Source organism: Tamandua tetradactyla, chromosome 13 (genome assembly GCF_023851605.1).
Source record: "Tamandua tetradactyla isolate mTamTet1 chromosome 13, mTamTet1.pri, whole genome shotgun sequence".
Classification (NCBI taxonomy): Eukaryota; Metazoa; Chordata; class Mammalia; order Pilosa; family Myrmecophagidae; genus Tamandua; species Tamandua tetradactyla.
The window spans coordinates 85909520-85929435 of NC_135339.1; the positions used below are offsets into that span (position 1 = coordinate 85909520).

General features: G+C 43.0%; 1 pseudogene; it reads right to left on the bottom strand.

The window, feature by feature from the left end:
- Positions 1-254: 254 nt before the first annotated feature.
- On the bottom strand, positions 255-14414 carry LOC143653435 (complex III assembly factor LYRM7 pseudogene; annotated as a pseudogene).
- Between the last annotated feature and the right edge of the window lie 5502 nt (positions 14415-19916).

Here is a 19916-nt window from a genome sequence, read left to right on the forward strand (position 1 = left end):
TATTTTACCTTATAAAGTTTGATTTTCTATGAAAATGAAATGTCCTTTTATCTATTGGCCTTTGGAAACTTAACTATATTCTGTCATTCTTAGTAATGTCCTTTTAACCTGAAATTTAATTATGAAGCTATACTTTAGTTTATTAATTTTCAATATGCCATTTCAGGGAAAAAATACTTGCATTTCAAGACTTTTGCCAAAGTGATATATTTTAAAATTAAAAAGTACAAAGATTCAATTTTATCCTAGAAAATTCATTGCTTCTGAGCTGCAGCATTGTAATGTGGCACATTTTCTCTAAGAAGGGCCTTCCTAGAGACCAGTTTCCATGTATTGTGGTCTGTTTTAATGCCTTGCATAATGCATGTTCTGAGAAGTAGTTCAACATCAGAACCTATTTTCATTAGCTCTTCTGTTTTCTGAGGAGAAATTTCATTTTTATTGCTTTTAAATTCTTCATTTATCTTAATTCTTCCTGGTTCTAATGCTCTGACATCATTAAAAAAACTTATTGTCTAATTCTGTGCAATGTTTTAAAGAGATGTAAAGCCTTGGCCTTCTGACCTATGACTCCCCTCACCACTGTGACCACCTCTTCAGAGGCTGAGCTTTCTTTCGATTAATGTCTGTGTGGTATATCTTTTTCCACCTGTTTGCTTCAAGCTATGTATATTAATATATTTGAAGTGAGTTTCTTGTAGATAGCATTTATTGGGTTACTTATTTTTTCTATCCACTCGGCCAGTCTTTGCATTTTAATTGGGGGGATTTAGACCATTTGCATTTAATGTAAATTATATGTTAAGCTTAAGTCTACCATTTTATTTCTGTTTTTTTTTCTGTTTGTTCTGTCTGTTTCACTTCTCTGTTTTCTTTCCCTACCTTACTGTGGGTTGCTTGAACACTTTCTAGAATTCCATTTTGATTTATCTATAATGTTCTTCAGTTGGTAATAAAACACTAACCCAAAAATTTTCTGTTTGGAAGCTTCTCCCAACCCCAAGTTATTTGCTCACATTAACAAATTAAAGTGCTAGAAGCATAATTCATTCATTGCTTGTATACTAAGAACCATGTTGTATTGATTTTGAATAATAAGCCTTTTCATCTTTGTGTAAAAAAATGTATGATGTACATTTTAGTTCTTAACTTTTTATGTGCTCTAATATATTATGACTGTACCATGTAAATATAAATACATTCTTTCAGAAAAACAAGTTTAGAGAGTATCTACTTACGAAGGTTAGCCACCATCATCATCAGCAGCAGCAGCATAAAAACAATTATATGTGAAAGTATTCTTTTGGAATGTGAGGCTCTATAATACTGTAGTTGTAGAAAGGAGATGTTCTGTTGAAAGACTCAGGGTTGCTTTAAAGTTGTGCATACCATTTAATAACCAATCAAATGTATGTCTTCTATCTTAGAAACAGACACTTGATAATCCTTTCTCCCAAGAAAGCCAATGCATATGACAAGCCGGAGAAAGTGATGCTAATGTCACCTGCTTTGCAACCAACATACATCCCTGGAGGAGAATGGGCTGATGGGGAAAAGTAAAGTTCATGATTAAGTAAATTTTTGGTCATTTCTTCAAAAGGGCAATACATTCAGAGTTGGAAGAAACCTGTGGAGCTAGGGAACATTTATCATGTGGATGCCTGAACTTGACACTCCACCCCGAAGCATGGGCCCCCTCTCCCATGTCCATCATACCTCAGGACATGCTTCACAATGTCAGAGGCGCAGTGTCTGTTTAACCCAACTGCCCACAGCTCAGCAGCCTGAGAGCAAATTAGGAGATGAGGCTGCTACCTGAAAGAAATGGGTTGCTTCCATTAACCTGTCAATGATTGTTCTGAAACGAAAGAATGGTCTCACCTTCCTGCCTCTGGTGATATTTCATATAAGCTCAATTTGCTTGAAGTTACTCTTGGTGGAAACTTTATGACCACATCTATCATGACCATCTTCTGTATTATCTGCTTGCTTATTTCTGGAGAAGGCTTGAATCTTAGGGCCAAATCACTGCTTTCTTAGAGCTCCTGAATTCTCAGAGGTCACCAAGAAACTGCTATTCCAAGATTTGGGTGGTCTTATCCATAAGTTGACTGGAAAACCTCTCAGGGTGATCTGGGGCTGGGGTGTGTTGAGGTCTCCAGAGTCTCATGAAAAAACAGAGTGAATTGGATGGGATTGCCTTTGTAGGGTCCCTTCTTCCAGGTTGGCAGTCTGAGGCAAAATCTACCCTCACAACCCAATTTAACTCTCTTCCACCTGAAAAGAGATTCAATTCAGGAGAGCAGATGCTGCTTTTGTGGGGAAGAATTGGGAAGAAAAAGTCCTAGTTCAGGATTTTTGCTGGTTGCTGGTAACTGAAACCCACTTCATACTAGAGTAAATAAGAATGAGAGTATAATAATACAAGGGAATTGTAAGTAACTCAAGATTACTTGAATTACTGTGGGCCCTCAAGAGGGAGGGTCATCAGGAATTGGAAAGCATCACATTCTGAAGCTGCCATCTTTTAAACTTTTCTCTCACTCTCACCACATGGCTGAAAATGGCTCTCCTGTAACCCCTGAGTGGTTTACATGCCTTCTTTTCTAGCCAATCCCAGGGAGCAAGACTAATATACCTCAGCTTCAATTCTAAATTCCATCCTGAGGCTAATCAAGTTAGTATTACTAACAAGCCTACTGGAGCCCTTCCCCTTGGGCAGGAGAAGTTGTTCTCATTGAAAAGTTTTTCGGTGTGAGTTTTGCAAAATACCCATTTCAGTTATCTATTGCTGTGTAGGAAACGACCCCCAAACTTCATAGCTTAAAATAACCTCCATTTTATTATTTCCCATGATTCTGTGGGTTGAGAATTCAGACAATGTGCAGAGGGGATGGATTGTTTTTGTTCTACTTGATATCTCTTGGGGCTGAACATTCAAGACAGCTTCTTTGCTCATGGAATTGGTTAGTTCAGCAAGAATGCTCCGGTGTGTAACAGCTTGACAGGGCCGTGTGTCTGGTTTTGCTGTTGGCTGGAATCTTTCATTCTCCTCCAGGTTGTCTCAGGTGCTCCCTCTCCACAAGACTTCTCCATGGCTCTCTCCGGCAGGGTGGCCAGACTTTATTACTTGGGCACTTGGGGCTCCTAAAAGGTTCAGGGTAGAAGCTGCTAAACCTTCCTGAGGCATAGACTCAGAACTGGCCTGGTGTCACTTCCGCTGCCTTCTGTAAATGAGTTCCAGGCTCAGCCCAGATTCAAGAGGAGGGGATGCCGCACGGGTATGAATTCCGGAAAGTGTGGTTCACTGGCAACCGTTCATGAAACAGATGACCAGGTCAACCCAAGAGTGTCTGCTCCAGAAAATGAACAGGTCAATTTTATTTATCTAATTAACTACCTGTTCCAAGAAAGCAAACATCTACTAAATACAGTCAAGTTAGCTGGCCTCATTGACTGAGGAGATCAGCACTAACCTGTAGTCTTGTGCTTAGCCCAGAAAGCAAATTCTTACTTTGAAATGCACCCATGAAATGACCCTGAGTTACTTATAGTTGACTCCTCCCCATATTTTGCTTTTACCCTTTCTTTGTAGACTGTTTGTTACTTCTTAAATGACCTTTCCAGCTTCAGTTGGTCTTTGGTCTATGCTCTATCCTATACCCCACTGCCAGGTAAAATTTTCAAAAATGATACTTTCACCATCTTACTTACTTGCCCTAAAACTTTCAATGGCTTTCGCTCATCTATAATAAAATCTAAAATCCTATCCTGGCATTCAGTTCTTCCTGTAGGCTGTCCCAGCCAAGTGTTCTAAAGTTATGGGCTGCTGAGCTTCAGTCAGAATTGGTCTTCTAGTTGCCACAGCATTCTCTCTGGTCCTTGTTCTGAGTCTGCCTCCATGCTCTCCCTGTTCCTTCAGGTGGCATGCCATTCCTCGCTCACGCCCATCTGCAGCCCTTCTCATAAGGCCCCACAGGGCCCTCTTTTCCCTGCCACCCCAGGCCATAAGGATCTTACCTTCTATGAGCCCTTCCAGAAGATCCCTGGCTTTTAGTATAAACACATTTTATTTGGGAGTTAGAAGGCATTTAGGAAGGGTTCTTGAATCTGACATTCTGAAGTTCCACCTAAAGTAGGAATCCCTTACCAAGCAGAGGGGTGGGACAGCCAACTGGTTAAACACATGAGTTCTGGAGCTGGTCTCACAGGCGTGAATCTTAGCTCTGTCAGTTACCAGCCACAAGTCTTGGTTTTCTCAACTGAATTGTGGATGATAGCAGCACATCCTTAGAAGATTGAGTCTATGCCTGACGAGCATATCTCAAGAGTGGGCCACAATCTGCATCCCATCATCGTCCACCCTCAGCCTCTACCTGATCACATTCAGGGAAGGCCATCTCATTTTCGTGGAAGTTCATTCCTTGGTTTGGTAGCCCGAGGCCTTAAAAAAATTCTAAGTTATGGAGCTGAAATTTACCTATTTCTACTTCAAAACCACTTGCTGTTGCTCTGGCCCCTGCAGTGACATGGAGATCAGGACTGTCCCTTCTCTGTGAGATAGTCTTCCAAGTATTTGAAAACAGATATTATGTCTCTGTGAACTCTTCTCTAGGTGGGGCTCCTCATTTCCTTCCCCCAGTCCATGAATGAATGGTTTAGAGATCCTTGGTCTTTGGTCTGGGTCAAAACATGGGTCAGAACAGAATGTCCTCCTTACCCTGGCATCTGTTCCTCTTGTGTCAAAAAGATTTGCTTTCAGCCTATGTGCACATCAGCACACAGGCTCTCTTCAGTGTCCAGCACCCTTGCAAAAAAAAAATAGTGTCAAATTTCAAGCATAATGTAAAGGATACAGGGTCCATCTAAAGGTATTTTAAGTTCTACTTTTCATATGATGTTAAAATCACTGGTAAATCACATGCTCAGATCACATTAGTATACACTCTTGTAGAATGTCTATTCTGAATTATGTTGAAAATCCCTATCTCAGCCTATCTCAGGGCAGACTGCATCAAACAGGTTCCCAATGGCTTTTGGCAGGGATGAGCCAGCAGGAACGCTGGCAGGAGACTGGAGGGTGAGGACAGGGAGGGGAGGGAGGGGTGTTTTTCTCCCCAGCTCCATTTCTGCAGGGATGACTTAGGCTGGCTTCGTCCCTCTCTAGCCTCCCCTAGCACAGGGGTGCAAATAGCCCCACAGCAGCTCTCAACCCCTGAGGCATTGCACTATTCCTATGGCTACCTCACATTCTTTCCACATCTTTGTGAATGGTCCCATTATTAAACTCTTTGCAAATTATCCCTAACTGGGTGAGCCGATGTTTCCTGCCGGCACCCTCACTGAAGGCATAGCCTGGGATAGGTTCCATGTTCTCTGCTCAAGGTCCCAACTGATATGGTCCTCTCATAATTTAGTACAAAGATAAAAATGGCCACCTTTCAATGTTTTTACTTTTTCCCCACCAGATAATTGTATAGTGTGAAAGCAATCACAGTTTCCTTTTTTGCCTTGGCACCTGAGAATCTCAGAGCCAATTTTTTTTTTTTTGCATATTCATCATCATGATCACCTCTTGGAACATTTGCATCCATTCAGAAAAAGAAATAAAAAGAAAACAGAAAAAAATTCATACATACCATACCCCCCACCCCTCCCCATCACCGACCACCAGCACCTCACTCTAAATCTATTTTACATTTGTTCCCCTCATCACCCATCTCCACTCCACATGTTTTACTCATCTGTTGACAAGGCAGATAAAAGGAGCATTAGACTCAAGGCCTCCACAATCACACAGCCACACTGTGAAAGCTATGTCACCATACAATCATCTTTAAGAAACATGGCCACAGTAAGAAACTGGAACACAGTTCCACACCCCCGGGCAGTTCCCTCCAGCCTCCCCACCACATCCTGACCAACAAGGTGATATTCATTCAATGCGCAAGAACAACCTCCAGGACAACCCCTTGACTCTGCCTGGAATCTCTCAGCCACCGACACTCCACTTTGTCTCATTTCACTCTGGCCCTCCCTGGTCGAGAAGGCCCTCTCAATCCCCAGACACTGAGCCCCAGCCCACTCCAGGGGCCCTCTCAGTTCCTTGATGCGGAGCCCCAGCCCACTCCAGGACCTCTGTCCCATGTCACCAGGAAGGTCCACCCCCGGGAGCCATGCCCCACACAGACAAGGGGAGGGCAGTGAGTTTGCCTGCCGTGCTGGCTGGAGAGTGAGGCCACATCCGAGCAACAAAAGAGGTTCTCCTGGGAGTGACTCCCAGGTCCAACCTCAAGTAGACTTGACCCTTCCTTTGTGGGGTCAAGCTCTACATGAACAACCCCCAAGATTGGGAGCCCAGCTCACAGCCCTGATCGTCCACACTGCCTGCGAGAACATCAAGAATGCAACCTGGGGAAGTTGATTCCTCCCCGCCCCATCACTCCCCGAAGGGGACCCCTCAAACACTACTCTATTCACTGTTCAAATCACTCTGGGATCCATTGGGGCATCACCTCAGAGCCAAATTGAATGCTCATGTCTCAAAAATGCATTTCTTCTTTCTTGTCATGGTTTTGATCTTTTGCTTCTGTTTTTAATAACCTTATTTTGCATAACTTCTGTTTTAGTTTTCCATGCTGCTTTGACAAATACCACATGTGGGTTGGCTTAATAGCAAATTATCGCCTAACGCTTCAAAGGCTAAAGTCCAACATCAAGGCATCAGCAAGACCATGCTTTCTTCCCAAAGACTAGCATTCTGGCGGTGGCTTGCCATAATCCTTGGGTTCCTTGGCTTGCATCTCTGTCTTCCATCACATGGTGATTTCCTTGGTCTCCTCCTGTCTTTCTCTTCTGGTTTCCTCTGACTTCTGACTTCTCTCTGTAGCCTTCTCTAAATCCTGGCTTCTGGTTTCTTCTCTTTGTAAGGCCTCCAGTGATATGGACTAAGACTCTCTTGATTCAATTGCACCACACCTTAACTAAAAATAGCACCTTCAAGAGGTCTGATTTATAAAGGTGTCCGCACAATCTGGAATGTTAATTCAGATTAAGAACATGTCTTCGCTGGGGTATATGATTCAATCTACCACACTTTCTAAAGCAAGTTTCCTCAGATTGATAGTAGATAGATTAGTAGCATTCAAGTGGACAGACAGACATGTAAAACTTAAAAAGGTGATGGCATGCAACTGGTATGGGCCCAGGCGTAGACAGCCTTCTTGCCTCAACCACCCAAGTATTTTGGGTTCAGAGGTGATGGAGGAGCCAGTACCCTGACTTTAAGTGTTCTGCTAACCCCAGGTTCACCTGTTATCATTAATTCAGGTGATGTGTCATGTAGGATTTGTGATATAAGTGTACCATTTCTTTATTTTTTTTCCCCACAATCTATTTGTCTAGTTGACCTGTGTGAAAAAGAAGTCTCTGTTGTGAATTCTTAAGTGAACTCATGTTGATTCCTGGTGATGGCCACTTTCTTTTCCCTCAATTTCAACCAGCCATCAGTTTAATAATCCATATAAGAATTTTAGGAAACTATAAATGAAAGGTCATCAACTTATAGTTTCTAGGATGTAACTTATATGAAAGTGGCAATGACATTTGTTCCTCTTTAAGTTTCTGGCTTTAATCTGCTCTCCAATAAATACTGACATTTATCCTCAGCTTAAATCCACAGGTTCTTTTTTTTGCCTTGAGATACATTTATTTGGGCTAAGAGGTTCGAACCAGTTTAAAGGATTCTGAGCTTTTATACAATCTTCTCAACTATTTTGGGCCCCAGTTTCTTGCTAATCATGAATATTTTCTGTTTCTCCTTTGAAGATCACGTTTTCTTTTGAAATAGAAAATGCCAACATGACCCATTCTACCCAAATGATGTGACTACTTTTCTCTCCTTTTCTAGGTTCCAACTACAGCTAGAACCATGATATATTTTAATTTTAACTTTTCAAGAAGAATTCTTTCTGTAGGTTGGGAGATTAAGAACAGGCCTTGTTGATTACGGGGACTAGAGGAATTCCAACTCTTGTCTAACTCTAGCCTTCAACAAAAGGTCCACACTGCCATCTGAATAGTTCCATAAGCATTGTCCATTCTCTGTTTAGCATCCTGGCAGTAATGCTAAATATAAGTCATAAGTTCAGACTAGACTGTATATTTCTCCTTGGTTCTGTACCTTTCTTTTTATTGTGGGGCTCTTTCATTTAAGTCTTAACTTCTCCAAGAGTCTCCTGGGGGCTGCTTTGTTGCTGTTGGAGTTGTGTGTGTGTACATTTTCTGCCTTTCTTTGTGGGAACAACTTGATTGCATAATTAGAGAAAATAATAATTGAGAAAAAAGAGATAGTGACATCTGGTCCACATGGATGTGGCCAAAGTCCAGAGTGTATCTTCTTTCTGTGCTCTGTTTGAAATTGGGGAACGCCCAAGGAAGTGTTGTGTCTGTGAGCTTGGGTTGAAATAAATGAGAATCTCTGGTCTCCAGGACATTTCTGATGATATCTAGCATTCCCTTCTTCTCAGTAAGGATGCTAACTGGGTGTTCAGATTGTGGCATAATTCACACAAAAGATTTTCCAAGTTTCTTTCAAAATTGACTAATGTAATTTTGTCATCATGTTGACAAAACCATGTCATGGGCTTTTGAGGTTTCTTTCCAAAGCCTAGATTGAGATGAGGGAGCAGCTCTTCTGTGCTGAGTGGCCCTGGGGAATCTGGGTGAGAGGTCAGAGCCAGGAAGGGCCCTTCCAGACCGAGATGCCTCTGTGCTTCCAGAACCTCAGCCTTCACTCCTTGGCGAGTGGCCCTCGGCCTAAGGCGCTGAAGAAAATGAAAAGGAAATAGAGGGTTGGCCAGTCTTTCAGGGAATCTGTCCAGGGCCACCAAGACCTTACATCACATGAGGGATTAAGCCTTCAGTCTCCTTGGCTCAGATACTAGTTGGGCTCTGTCACCTGACTTGACAGAGCTGTCAGTGGTCGCCTGTCCTTTGACTTCTGGAGGGAAAGGGCCCCTGCTCTCATTGGTTGAGCAAAGCCAAATACTTCTAGTCTGCATTATCTTCAAAACAGTTCAGTTTTCTAAGAATAGCTTCAGGCCAAGGGAAAAGAAATGTTTTCATAGATCTGTTGGACATTTGGGGACTTGGAATTTCTTTGGAATTCAATGAGAATTTAGCATTTTATGGTGTCCTGTCGCTTCTGGGTCTTAGTTTATCTCTTTGCGTCCTGTGAAGCATTTCATGGATTAACTGCAGAGACCATATAAACGATGTCAGGGCAGATACTGTCCCAGCCATGGGCCCCTCTGAGTACAGAGAGCACTATTCTGTCATTGCAGAGAACAAACAATCTTACTTTTTTTTTTTGAAATTTCGATCTTTTATTTAAAAAAATTTTTTTAAACATAACATCATACAAATATGAACATTCTTACCATATGATCATTTCATTCTTGGTATATAATCAAAAACTCACAATATCATCACCAAGATCATTTCTTAGAACATTTGCATCAATTCAGAAAAAAAAAAGGAAAAAGAAAAAAACTCCTATATACCATACCCCTTACCCCTCCCTCTCATTGACTGCTAGTATTTTCGTCTACCCAATATATTTTAGCCTTTGTTTCCCCTATTTTTTCTATACTCCTTCCCACTCCCATTCATTGATCACAGCATTCCAATCTACTAAATTTATTTTAACATTTGTTCCCCCTATTATTTACTTATTTTTAATCCACATGTTTTACTCATCTGTCTATATAGTAGATAAAAGGAGCATCAGACGCAAGGTTTTCACAATCACACAGTTACATTGAGAAAGCTGTATCATTATACAATCATCTTCAAGGAACATGGCTACTGGAACACAGCTCTACAGTTTTCTCCAACCTCTCCAGTGTACCTTAACTAAAAAGGTGATATCTATATAATGCATAAGAATAACCTCCAGGATAACCTCTCGACTCTATTTGAAATCGCTTAGCCATTGACACTTAATTTTGTCTCATTTCTCTCTTCCCCCTTTTGGTCGAGAAGTTTTTCTCAATCCCTTGATGCTGAGTCCCAGCTCATTCTAGGATACTGTCCCACGTAAACAACTCCACTTTGGAGAACACCATGATGAAGTGGGCCTTTTTGTGTGTCGAGTGGGGAAAATGATGAAACTGCTGAGAATCTAAGAGGCACCGTCCACAGCTGGGCCCTCTGACTCTGAAGGATTCCCAGAAGGAATCTGGCAGTTCTTCCTAAGAAAAGATTGTCTGTGTTCCCTTGTGAATTTAAAACCCCATAACTAACTATTTGTTGAAAGGATATAAACGAAATCCATAATTGTTTCAAGGAAGAAAACTCTTTGGTGCATTGAAAAGAGAGGCTTTGATGGGCCCCCCCCCCCCACCCAGCTCATTCCCACCATCTTCTCTGAACTCCCATCCCGCTCACCCTCCCCTCCTTGGAAGCCCATTTGTAATCATTCCCTTGGTGTCACGTTGGGTGATGAAGTGCATTCCCGTGCCCTGCCTGGGCGGCCGTGTCGGGGAGCAGGACTGGCCAGGAGGTGAGGGGAGGTGGCCCCATCACCCAGGGCCCATGCATCATGTCAGCCTGGCTGGTCCCCGGGCTTGTCCTGCTCTTCCCTGCAGACCTCCATGACACCCCTGCCAACTTAATTTCAGCCTAAGGGATGATTTTAAGAAATGATTTTAAGAAGATTTTAGAGTGCAAAAAAACATCTCCTCAAAAGAATTGTCGTTACATTAAAAACTAATTATCAGGGCTTAGGGGTATAGATCTGCTGCCATATTTTCCGCAGAGGGCAATTCATCTCCCAGACCCTGCAGTAGCATTATAGAATAGGTTAAGGACACCAGCCCAGGGGATACTGGGAAAAATGTAGTAAAATCACCGAATGCCCGGAAATGAAGAGCAGTATGATTATGACAGACTAGCCCTGCCCGCCTGCTACAGCAGTTTCTAATCTAACACAATTTGAAAAGAACACCTCCTAAATGAGCCCATGCATTAAAGTATGGGCAAGTGTGGATTATCTGGAACCCTCAGGTTAAATGTGATATTTGTCTTTGAAAGATTTGGGTTTTTGGACAGAAAGAACCATATGTTAAGGAGTGAAAGAGAAGATGAAGTAGTCCCTTCTGTTTATGGTGTACCGGAGGACGTGTCCTGTTTGGGACTGTGCCACATGTTCTTTTGTGTTATCTTATTTGAGCCTCGCAACAAGCCTATGATGGTGAATGTTATTGTTTATTGCTATTTACACTTGAGGAGACTGAGTGAGTCACTCAGGATGTTTTTGGCTGCACATGATGGGAAACCAAACTCAAACTGGTTTAAATAATTTTTTGTCTCAAATAACTGAAAGATCCAGAGTCAATGGTAGGTTTGAGTCAGAGAGTCAACAGAATTATCATGGACCCAGATTCTTTCCAGTGCTTTGCTCTGCCTTGTAAAATCCTTTACTTCTGAAGGCCAATTCCCTTTGTGGTTCCAGCCACTTCCTTGTTCAAACTCAGTGGTAATGTCTTCAGCCCTGCCTTCCTTTCAAGAGTCCTGGAATTGCATGCGATTATAATAGCTTGGTCCCATGGCTACAGATCAGTTGATGGAATGGCTGGGGAATGGAATGAGTTGATAGACTAAGCCAAGTCGTGCATGCTACTCCTGAAGCTGGTATTAGAGTCAGTGCTCTTAGATCCATGAGCAACCCAAAATGGAAGCCCAGGGAATGGCTGCTGGAGACAACCCTAGATACCTACTACCTGGGGCCTGGGGACAGTGCTTCAAGTACTAGTCCACCGTTCACGTAAGTAACGAGGGGCAGAGCTTGAATTTGGACCCAAGCAGCCTTACTCAAGAGCCCTTTCTCTGAGCATGGTCCTCCTAGTATTCCCTAGCTCTGGGAGCCTTGCACTGAATATCTTTGTGCTGTGCACAAATCTCTTACAGTTTCTGTACTAAGACCTTCACACTGAACCTAAGTGATGCTAACTTTCAGCAAACCACAATTCCAGAAAAACCCAGGATGTATTGTCCCAAGGTGTAAGGTGATAGAAAGGACACTGGATCAAAAACTGACACCAAAAGGGTACCTTTTAAGCCTCATACACATACTCTAATTCAACAAAGTTTTTCTTTGCTATAGCCTGTCAATTTCACCCAAACAGAAAATCAATGGATCTTCAGGGACTTTTCATGAAACCCATGCCAAGGTGGCAGGATGTGTCTTCATAAGAAGCTCTTAGTTGCCTCTTATTGAAGTGTGATAATTATGTATGTAAATGTTATTCCACTTTTAATTAAACTATAGCCTCATTGAAATGGAAGGTGGAAAGATCCTGACCAGTTCCATTTCAAGATGGATTATACCTGTGATGTAGAAAAAAGCTCAGGGAGGCAGTGGGGATGAGAAGGGATTTTCAGATGAGATCTCTGGCCTCCCTGCCCCCTTTCATCTGTCTTCTCTGAGGCCTCATGATGAAGGGAGATAGGTGAATGAAACCCAAGCTTTAAAAAATGTGAGTCACCCAAAGATTTGGCAATGATTCCCAAAGAGAAGGATTTTGGCTAATTTGTGAGTTGTAGGAACAGTGTGATGATCATCAGATACCAGTACATGTTCACTAACCCTCTTTTGTCATTGTTATTGTTTTTTGATAGAAAGGGAAGGTGGATGCATAGTCTTCCTTTGTTTGCTCCCTCTATTCATTTCACAATTGTTTATCCAGATCCCATGTGCCGGGCACCGTCCTAAGTGCTGTAGATTCAGTATTGAACAGAACAGTTAATAACCCTTGTCCTCCAGCAGTTTATAGTCAAGTTGGAGGGATCAAAGCTTTGCAGATCCATATTTTAGCAAGGGTTAGACTGGTGTGCTTGGAATCTGTGGATTAAGGTGGAGAAATAACCCAAAGAGAGATGATTGGCTGTATTGGCTGAAAGCAAGCCTGTTGGCCATGTGCCAAGGCCTAGGACCTGGTTGATCCAGGGGGTCAGATGAAGGCATGATTGACACATTCCTTATGCTCCAGTGATATCCAACTGCATGCAGTTCCTGGAAGGAACCACAGTCCTCTCATTGCTGAGCTTAGCACACACTCTTCCTTATGCCTGGAACATGACTCATTCCAACCCTCCACCACTTCTATCTTTAGCCTGACCATCTCCTAATCATCTTTCAGAATTCAGGTGACATGTTACTTTCTCCAGTAAACTTCCCCTAAATCCTCAAGTCTGTGTTAGGTGCTCCTGCTGGATGACCCCACATCTCCTTTATTATTGTGCCTCAAATATGGGCTTATTGAGTTGCCTGCTGCCCTGCTAGACTTCCACCTTGAGCCTGATGTGGATGGTGTCTCTATTGGTCACCCTCTATCCCAGGATCTAGTACAGAGCCTTGAATGTGTTAGGGTCTTGATGTGATGATTGATAAACAGGTTCTTAACTTCCATGGTCATAAGACCTAAAGTGCTCTAATCCTCACATCTAATTTGACTTCTCTGTTTCACATCACACTTGTAATGACTTCTTTTTAGTAACTTTTTCCTCCTTTGTTTCTGAAGCATTGTTAACTGCTGGTTTTCTTCTTAGCCCTTGGGTCCTCTGTCTCAGCCTCCTTGCTGGGAGCCCACTGACAATGGACATTTAATAGTGGCCTCCCAAGCATCGATTAACCTTTTCTCTCCTCACCAGCCCTAATTTCCTTGGAGTATTTGGATGGTTCAGGAGAAGCAGATACCACCCCAGGTTCCAAGGTTGGAGCCTATGACCTGGCTCAGCCAATAAGCACAGTCTATGCCTGGGGCCAGAGTGACTGGTTCATGGGTGCATGTCAATCTGAGCCAGTCCAAACAGAAGGAAGCCCAGGACCTGTGCTGGGGCAGATCAGGGTCTTTCTTTGAGGAAACATATAACTCTGGGAGCCAGCCTTAGGATGAGGACAACACTGAAGAAAGCTGAGCAGAGAGATGGAAAGGAAAGTAGTCCTTGCAGACATAGCCATGCCTGTGTTCAAGCCTTGGTCAAAGCCGTGCATCTCTTTTATTATTTGAGTTGACTGTTCTATTGTTTGCAACCCAAAGCATCCTAACTGATGCATATTCCTCTTCCTATCCCTCAGAGGTTGTTGTCTTGTAGGGCTGTATCTTTGACTCTCTTTTCTTTTCACATCCATACTTGCTCTGGCCTTTCTGTGACTTAAATAATATTTGCTTAGCTCCAGCTCAGAGCTCTCCCTTGAGTTTTCTGCCCGTAGATGCAGATATCTTCTGGATATTTTTGCTGGATATCTGGGCAGCTTCACAATCCTGACATGTCTTGAGCTGAGGGAATGCATCCTCACCCTGCAAGCTGCTTCTCCTCTTGTCTTGTCCCTCTTGCTTGCTGATGGTCATTGTCATCCATCTGGTTGCCATACCTGAAGTCTGGGTGAGTCCTTGCCTCCTCCTTCACCTTCTTTCTCACACTGACCGTTAAATAGTTCATGAGCTGAGGCTTTTTTTTTTTAGCCCCTGGTTATTGACTCAAAAGCATCCACCTCTTATTCATCTTCACTGCCATGGCCTTAATGCAGGTCACTGCTGTACCAGCCTGGACCATCCCAACAGACCTGCCTCTAGTCTTGTCCCATCCATCCAGGAGCCAGAGAGATCCTTCCAAAGTAAGGAACAAAGCCCCCCTCCAAGTGAAAATCTTCAGTGACTACTCACCAGCCAACGAACAGAGAAGGCTCCCTCATGACATGGCTCAGACCCAGCTCTGCGCTCCTTTCTTACAGGTCCCTTCCTCAGCCCAGCTCTATTTCCTAGTTGCACCATTATAAGCAAGCCCTGCTCCCACTGCCTCTTTGCATAGGCCTTTGCACATGCTGTATCCTTTACCTAGAATTTCCATTCTCACCTCCTTTACTTTTCCTTCCTTGGTTATCTCCTATTTGACCTTCAGGGCCCAGCTTAGGGGCCACTTCCTTCTGGACGCTGTTCCTGATTCTTGCTCCAAGTTTAAGTTTGGTGTTTTTCCCAGGAGCTCTCTGTTTTGCTCTAAGCATTTCTTAGGCTGAGTTCATGTGCTGGAGCCAGTTGTATGAGCTCCTATGGACTCATACCAGCTGGTCCTAACTAGCTTGTGAGAGCTGATTCTGTGCATCTCTTCCCAACTCTGTGTCTGGGGCCTTACATTGAAAACTAGAAATCAGCATGGTGGGAGTATTTACACCACGGCAATCAGCAAATGCTACAAATCAGGGCGTTTTCCCCCAAGGGAGGTAGTTGGCCAGTATACCTCTGAGCATAAGTGCCCATCACTTGCCCCCTTCCCTCTCTAAACTGTAAGATCCTTGGGGAGCAGACCCAGGAGCCAGCACCCCACTCTCTGCCCTCAGCCTCTGCCATGAGTGGGTGATTAGGACGACGTGGGCATGGTGCCCTCTGCTTTCCTGGCAAGTTTACCTTACAGATGCCGAGAGTCAGCATTTTCCTCCAGGTTCTGAAGAGCTGGAAGTGATTTCTAGCAAAGCCCTCATTTTGACAGTATCATATTTTCACAGAACAGCCTGAGAGCCCTTTGGTGCTCCCCAATGCGGAATTTTATCTGTAGGTATGGCCCATTCCAACTGTCGTTAGCCTAGTCCAGTTTTCCAACAGGGACAAACTTCCACTCATTTAAATTTAGAGTAACCACTTCCCCACTCCTTAGGGATGGGCAGTTTGGCAGAAGCAAAGGGTATTCACAGAAAGGATTAATTAATCTGCCCAGGGTCAATGTTTCCTCAATAGGTGGCGTAAGCAAATGGGTGTAACAAGGCCTTGGGTAATGTTCTTTGTTTTTGTTTTTGCTCAGGGCTTGCTGAGTGTCAGGGTGAACATCTTATTCTCACTTTCTTCCTGAGAACAGCTTCCATCTTTCTGCGCTTGTCTGTGATGGAGACCTTCGGGGCAAACTCATTAGCGCAAACGTAGTGCTTAAAAAGCAAAAACGAAGTCATGAGTTTGCTAAAGGATGTTAAGCAGTGGTTTAAAGGCTCTATAATACCAATTAGAGATATAGAAGTGTCCTGTTTATTGAGCCCCTCTAAATGTGCCAGGCTTTGTCATCGGCACAGTGGAGAAAATGTACTGAGACTTATTCCTTTCTCCCGGCACTCGTGGGCCTAGTCTAAGAGGACTAGCACCTGCTGTAAAGGAGCGACTCATAAAGCAAGTTGTGTGCGCTAATTCATGCAGTGCATATTTGTGAAATGTCCCTACCCACCCCACCCCGACATGCCAGGCTCAGTTCTAGGCACTGGGGACGTGGCTCTGGACTCATGGCTGAGTGAAAGGGCAGATGTTCTAATCTGCTAGCTGCCGGAATGCAGTATACCAGAAACTCAATGGCTTTTATAAAGGGGAATTTAATAAGTTGCAAGTTAACAGTTTTTAGTCCATGGAAATTTCCCAGTTAAAGCAAGTCTATGGAAATGTCCAATCTAAGGCATCCAGGGAAAGATATCTTAATTCAAGAAGGCTAATGAAGTTCAAGTGGAAAGACACATGGCAGACAGGGTCAGGGTTTCTCTCTCAGGTGAACACAGCGTCATCTGCTAGCTTCCTCTCTAGCTCCCTGGGAGGTGTCTTCTTTCTTCATCTCCAAAAGTCGCTGGCCATTGGACTCTGCTTTGTGGTTCTGTCGTGTTCTGTCATCCTTCTCTGCTCTCTCTGAATCCCCAGCTTTCTTCAAAACGTTTCCTCTGTAATAGGATTCAGTAAAATAATCATGACCCATCTGGAATGGGTGAAGACATGTCTCCAATCCAGTTTAACACCCATTCTTGAGTGAGTTACATCTCCATAGAGATAACCTAATTAAAGTTTCCAACATACAGTACTGAATAGGGATTAGAAAAAATGGCTGCCTTTACAAAATGGGATTAGGATTAGGGTACATACATCCTTTCGAACTGGCACAACAGGTAAAGAAATACTATTTGAGTGTTGCTTTCGGACTTCCTGGAAGATGGCGGCTTAGTAAGATGCGCGGATCTTAGTTTCTTCTCCAGGACACCTACTAGGGGAGTAGAAACGATACAGAAAGCGCCCAAAGCCACAACAGAGATAAAAAAGACAGTGTACCCCATCCTGGAACGGCTGGCTGGCTGAGAGAAGCAGCTCGGGTGAGATCGCCGAGGCGCGCGGGCCTTACCGGGCGGGGTGGCAAGCGGCCGGAGTTACTCCCTTACCCCTTCCCGGGACGGCTGGGAGAATTGGAGAGGCGGTCCCCTGAAACCAAGGCGGCTGGTGCCCACACCACGCGCAGCCCCCGGACCAACTGAGAGAATTGGATCGGAAACCCCCAGGCCGCGGAGAACGGTGATGGGTGGGGGCGGCCCCTTCCAAACCCGTGACTCCCGGGGAACGTGCACTCTCTTGGGCGGGCCGCTGCCGCTGGCGCCCTCCCGCCACGCTTGTTGCCCAGGGCTGACTAGGAAATTCGGACGGGCTCTTTCCCTGGCTGCGGCGACCAGCAACCCTCCCTGCGTTCGGACCCCGGGCCGGCTCAAGCCGCTTCAGCTAGCGAACCCCCAGGACGGCGAGAGTTTTCCAAAGTTTAAGGTCCCACAGCACCTTTTACTGGTGGGACCTGCAGACAAACGTGTGCCACGAGCGCCACCTACTGGGCAGGATAAGAAAAACAGAACCCAGAGATTTCACAGAAAAATCTTCCAAACTTTTGGAAACAATACCCAGGGAAATCTGTCTAAATGTGCAGACGCCAACAGAAGATAACGGATCACGCTCAAATAATTGAAAATATGGCCCAGTCAAAGGAACAAACCAATAGTTCAAATAAGATACAGGAGCTGAGACAACTAATGCTAAATATACGAACAGAAATGGAAAACCTATTCAAAAACGAAATCGATAAATTGAGGGAGGACATGAAGAAGACATGGGCTGAACATAAAGAAGAAATAGAAAAACTGAAAAAGCAAATCACAGAACTTATGGAAGTGAAGGACAAAGTAGAAAAGATAGAAAAAACAATGGATACCTACAATGATAGATTCAAAGAGACAGAAGATAGAATTAGTGATTTGGAGGATGGAACATCTGAATTCCAAAAAGAAACAGAAACTATCGGGAAAAGAATGGAAAAATTTGAACAGGGTATCAGGGAACTCAAGGACAATATGAACCACACAAATATACGTGTTGTGGGTGTCCCAGAAGGAGAAGAGAAGGGAAAAGGAGGAGAAAAACTAATGGAAGAAATTTTCACTGAAAATTTCCCAACTCTTATGAAAGACCTAAAATTACAGATCCAAGAAGTGCAGCGCACCCCAAAGAGATTAGACCCAAATAGGCGTTCTCCAAGACACTTACTAGTTAGAATGTCAGAGGTCAAAGAGAAAGAGAGGATCTTGAAAGCAGCAAGAGAAAAACAATCCATCACATACAAGGGAAACCCAATAAGACTATGTGTAGATTTCTCAGCAGAAACCATGGAGGCTAGAAGACAGTGGGATGATATATTTAAATTACTAAAAGAGAAAAACTGCCAACCAAGACTCCTATATCCAGCAAAATTGTCCTTCAAAAATGAGGGAGAAATTAAAACATTCTCAGACAAAAAGTCACTGAGAGAATTTGTGACCAAGAGACCAGCTCTGCAAGAAATACTAAAGGGAGCACTAGAGTCAGATACAAAAAGACAGAAGAGAGAGGTATGGAGAAGAGTGTAGAAAGAAGGAAAGTCAGATATGATATATATATATAATACAAAAGGCAAAATGGCAGAGGAAAATATTATCCAAACAGTAATAACACTAAATGTTAATGGACTGAATTCCCCAATCAAAAGACATAGATTGGCAGAATGGATTAAAAAACAGGATCCTTCTATATGCTGTCTACAGGAAACACATCTTAGACCCAAAGATAAACATAGGTTGAAAGTGAAAGGTTGGGAAAAGATATTTCATGCAAATAACAACCAGAAAATAGCAGGAGTGGCTATACTAATATCCAACAAGTTAGACTTCAAATGTAAAACAGTTAAAAGAGACAAAGAAGGACACTATATACTAATAAAAGGAACAATTAAACAAGAAGACATAACAATCATAAATATTTATGCACCGAACCAGAATGCCCCAAAATACGTGAGGAATACACTGCAAACACTGAAAAGGGAAATAGACACAAATACCATAATAGTTGGAGACTTCAATTCCCCACTCTCATCAATGGACAGAACATCTAGACAGAGGATCAATAAAGAAATAGAGAATCTGAATATTACTATAAATGAGCTAGACTTAACAGACATTTATAGGACATTACATACCACAACAGCAGGATACACCTTTTTCTCAAGTGCTCATGGATCATTCTCAAAGATAGACCATATGCTGGGTCACAAAACAAGTCTTAACAAATTTAAAAAGATTGAAATCATACACAACACTTTCTTGGATCATAAAGGAATGAAGTTGGAAATCAATAATAGGCAGAATGCCAGAAAATTCACAAATACCTGGAGGCTCAACAACACACTCTTAAACAACGAGTGGGTCAAAGAATAAATTGCAAGAGAAATTAGTAAATACCTCGAGGCAAATGAAAATGAAAACACAACATATCAAAACTTATGGGATGCAGCAAAGGCAGTGCTAAGAGGGAAATTTATTGCCCTAAACGCCTATATCAGAAAAGAAGAAAAGGCAAAAATGCAGGAATTAACTGTTCAATTGGAAGAACTGGAGAAAGAACAGCAAACTAATCCCAAAGCAAGCAAAAGGAAAGAAATAACAAAGATCAGAGCAGAAATAAATGAAATTGAAAATATGAAAACAGTATAGAAAATCAATAAGACCAGAAGTTGGTTCTATGAGAAAATCAATAAGATTGATGGGCCCC